This window comes from Glossina fuscipes, unplaced genomic scaffold (genome assembly GCF_014805625.2).
Source record: "Glossina fuscipes isolate IAEA_lab_2018 unplaced genomic scaffold, Yale_Gfus_2 77474, whole genome shotgun sequence".
Lineage (NCBI taxonomy): Eukaryota > Metazoa > Arthropoda > Insecta > Diptera > Glossinidae > Glossina > Glossina fuscipes.
Window position 1 is genome coordinate 1 of NW_024004529.1, and position 4,876 is coordinate 4,876.

Here is a 4,876-nt window from a genome sequence, read left to right on the forward strand (position 1 = left end):
TGAAAGCAAAGTGTGAATTTTTTTTGCTTAATCGATAGGTATTTTCACATAGATTCACGTGGTATAGGTGAATATAGGCGACATTTTCTAGTTTGGCCGCACTAGAGTGTCAAATTTGGGTGTTTTTTCATATGCAGGTTTCGCTAACATACTGAATTTCAAATACCGTTAAAAATAGTTTCCATAAGCAGAATTTGAATTTTTTTAGTTTGTTTGAAAGGTAGTTTTATATGGATTCATGAAATGTCCACAAAAATATTTTCTTTTTGTTAATATGGACGGATTAGGCTTTCAAACCAACTATATCTCAATTGTAAGTACTTAACATGAGCTCTGTTAAGTCGTTAACAGCGGTATGTTAACTGAAATGGTAGATGTCTTTACTAGTTAAATTCGAATTTATCTTCACACCCTTACTTTAGGTGATCCTCTTTTTAAATAGATTGCATAAGCATCATGCATGCAGGCATTTTTTGAAGATTTAACGCCTAGGTAACAGCTTTAAAAAATTTGTTTTTTTTTGACAATTTTTTGGGGATACAAAGAAAGGTTCTGGATAAACTATATTTGAGAAAGTTATTAAGCGTAGATTTAGGTTTTTGCAAAATGAGGACGCAATAGCCATTCTTGAGCTCAAGAAGCTCCGCAACAAGCTGCAACGAATTTGATTGAAAAAAAAAAAAACTTTTAATCCTAATTCGACTATGTCCTTTTATAGTGAGTCATATCATGGCATTAATTTGTTTGCGTTGCAAAAATGCCGTCTGGCGATCAAATATGCTTTTTCATTATCTTTCTTCGATTACTTGCTCTAAAGTGCCATCCAGTAGATCGCAGTTAATCCCTATCCCTTTCTCTCCTTCTCCACTTCTTTCTGATCATTATCTTTTTACACGTATAGGGGACTATCTCCACCAAAACTGGTGAATCTTATCTAGTTGGCAATGGTAGGCCCGCGTAATTTACATTGGAAAGTCTCATTATCTTTGGTTACAGTATTATGTACAGTCTGCTTTTCCTTTGCTACAACAACGATCTTTACATAGTTGTAAGATTTCTATAATTTTTTGCAGATTTCGCTTACATCCGCACTGATAATTTTTAAATCAATTTAAGATCTTTTTGTGTCTTTATACCGTATTAAATATTCGGAAAAAAACAAACTAAAACAAACTACGATGAGCCATGACCTTCCTTTAAATATCCTACAGCACCCTATAGGTATTCATGGCCCAACCTTTCAAATCGAGGTATTATATGGGAAGTGATCAAAGAAGTGATTCGACTTGAACCATTTTCAACAGAGTTGGTCCTTGAGCTAGAAATCGTTAGTGTACAGTATCTCATCAAAACGTCTCAAAGATTGCGACCTGTAGAAAAGAATAGAAGGGCAGATGGACAGTCGGACAGACGACCTTGACATGATTCAGAAAGTGATCCTAAATAGGTGGGTCTTTCTCAAATCCTTTTCGATATCGCATACACCCGCCCAAACTTAACACACCCCAAGTGTTGTAGTGTATAATAATAACTACTAAGGTAAGTTTATATAATGAAATCTATTTGTCAATTTTTCCTTTCAACAATTTACTTCATTTTTGCCCAAATTTAAAAGTGCAAAAAAAATTTTCTGATTACTCGTACATGTGATATAAGTTTTTGTTTTAAAAATTAATATTTCATTTAAAAGAAAAAACTAACATAGTATTAAAAAACAATTTTTGCCCTATTTTTTTTTTTTTTTTTATGAAAAAAATGAATAATTGTCAACTCCTAGTGCATTCCAAAACCAGTTCACGCAGTTCTTTGCAACAACCAATTGTTTAAACAAAACGCACGCTTTGGCACTACTTTAAAAGTAATATACACATAGATATTATGAGTTTTTTGCCTCTTTGAAATTAATATGTAGTGTAAAAACATAAATCATTCAACCCTCACTAGAGATATTTGTATACATTAATATTAAAAAGAAAAAAAAAAGAAAAACACTCAAAAACCAAATTTCATCCATTGCTTTTCATAGATGAGTTTCCAGATAAGTTTTGAACAGTTCAAGAAAATTAGCAAACTTGAAATGAAAAATAAAAAAAAAAATTGTATACCTCATTGCATTAGCTGAATTTTATGTTTTGGACATTTAAAAATAACAAAGAAAAAAAAAAGAAAAGAAAGAATAAATAAATAAAAATTTAGTATATAACAAAAGCTAACACGTGTCAAAACCTTAACATCATTATGGTTTGTGCGATAATTTTGAATGAGAACCGACGCTAATCCTTCGCAACAAGTCAGTAAGTAAACGATATACATACATATATCCTTGCAATGTCTTTTGTATACACAAAACTCACCAAGCTTTATGTATAATATTATGAAAAAACACCTGGGCGCACACACCCTTAATAAGAAATAAATTTCTTAAAAACCATAAAGCTTTCGTTCAGATTTTTGCTTTTCATTTGCCTTTTTTTTTCTTCTTTTTTTTTTTTTTTTTTTTTTTGATTTGCATACAATGATGCTTTTAATTGTATGTAAATATTAAATGAAGAAAATTATCGTAGTCAAGATAATCATAAGCAGCGAATGAATGAATGCTAGATGGATGATTAAATGAATGTCTGCTTAACATTAGAAAAGGTCTACATACACTTTACATACACGAAATTGAATATTTTAAAAAGAAAGAAAAGAAAAGTAAGAAATTCTGTTTTCATATTATCTTTAAATTTAGATCATTTCGCTGCAGGAGGAGGAGGACACTATTAAGGAGGACTAAATTGATTTAAAAGCTATTAAGAAAATTTATATATTCGCCTTGTAGCGAGTGTGACGAACCTACCACCTCAAGCAAATATAGAACGTAATGTAATAAAATCATGTATTTGATAATTATAGGCGTATTAGTTAAGCGATCCGCACCTAAGGCAACAACAAATTCGTCCTCATGTCTGATATAGAATACAGGCTAATAGTCAATTGAAATAATGTTGCCCGTCAGAATAACAAAATGTGTTGAGATTAAGCTTTTAGTCGCAATATTTCAGAAAGATGATAAAATTGAGGCAGAATTTTAGGCTGTTCAAAAATACTCGTGCAGCGTGCAGCGCGAACTTTTTGATTATTGAAAACATCACACGGAAGATATTTAAACATCCATCTCGGTCAGTGTACTGTGCTGTATCGCCATGTAACGATATTCGACGCCTCCAGACGTTGTTGAGAAGTTGTCGGCTGTTTAGAGTTTTCCCTATGGGAGAACTTCTATATTGCCCTTCTTTGTAATTATATATTCAAATATTCTCCTTTCTCAGAGTCTACACGCTAGGGTTTTTATTGCGATACCAAATCGATCGTAACGTTCGCTGCTCTAAGATGAAATCAAAATGTGATTACTCCGTAGAGAACGATCGCCCAAGGAACGACACCGTTTATTGAATATTCTCCGTCTTTCTTCTTTTCTATTATTTACCTATTGGTTATTGACAATTTTGCTTAGCCCCGCAGATATTACAACTGCTCAGGTGAGACTATTTCAATTGTTCTATTCGTTGCGTACGGCTGTTGTTTGACACATTAATGTGTGCTGTTAATTTTTTCTTTACTTAACAACTCCAAATTTTTTATTTTCTTGACAAAACGTATAATTGAATGTGTGCTACACGTTAGGCAGGCATTGCTATTATAACCCCAGTTTCTTTAAAATATGCCATAGTGGTTTTCAGAGCGACCATAGTGGAGACCTATCAACATAAACAAAGAGAAATAAATTTTACAATAATTTCACAAGATTACTTTCAAAGCCTCTTACTCCTAAATTTTTTTCTCTGGTAGTCCAACGCTTTCGTAACATCTTCTACACCCAAGTAAGAACCATCATGACCATCTCGAATACGTTTAATCCAAACTCCGCATTAAAGGTATTCAGAACAAAAAAGAAAAAAATAGGCCACGCCTACCCAATGATATAATTTTTGTCAAAACCTCTATACCACTCATAAGCAAGCTTGAAAAACCACCATTATGTATATGTTTCCTTAACCATTGCCAAATTTGGAATACATCTAAGCAAGTCCGTCTGTTCGCCTGTCCATGTGTCCGTCTGCCCTGTACTTCTGTCCGCACAAATGAGGATAACGCCTACAGATTTTCAAAAGAAGTTAAAGCCAATCAAGGGACACTTTCAATCAATGTAAGTAATTTGAGAGATTCTCCTCCAAACATTTATCCCGTAATAAATGGAATTTAATTTGTCTATAAGTTTTACTTTATCCATAGAATCCTAAATGGTTTTTTCAAATTTTTTCTTGAAATTTACCGTAAGCACATTGCGTATCTTTTATGGTGTCTTAACGGCTTCTGTGGAATAACCTATTACCACAAATTCAAATCTTGTAACTCTTTCTCCCGTGTCAAGGTCCCTTAGTTCTCTTGCAAGAAATTAAACTGATACAACTTTGAAAAAACACTGAGAATTTTTTTGCAATTTTCGTCTTTTGATCTCGTGAATATGTAAGCAGAGCATAACCATTTTTTAGCCGTTAGTTTTTAATCGATAAAGGAACGTTTGTAGCAGATTTCAACCGCTTATCCGCATTTTTGCGATTGTAGCTATTTAACAAAAAAAAAGAAGAGAATCACGATGATCCCCTTTGTTAGACAAAGTATACGCGAAACCCCGGCGATAATATTTGATGACCGATGTGGATAGAATACATTTACTGATGCGCTATGCTGATGAGTTGCACATTTCTCTCAACTTAGACCTAAAACTGATATTTACCGATACGTCAACCAAAAAAAAAGGATAAATTTTGTGGGTTAAATTCTGCCACTTTATGGTGCCCATGATGTACATTTCCGAATTCTGTATTAC

General features: G+C 33.0%; 1 long non-coding RNA gene across 1 annotated transcript; it reads left to right on the top strand.

The window, feature by feature from the left end:
• The first annotated feature begins 1,696 nt into the window (after positions 1-1,696).
• Positions 1,697-4,876, top strand: LOC119643975. Its single transcript, XR_005248464.1, has 2 exons — positions 1,697-2,294; positions 2,735-4,876. It is a non-coding gene; the product is annotated as an uncharacterized LOC119643975 (long non-coding RNA).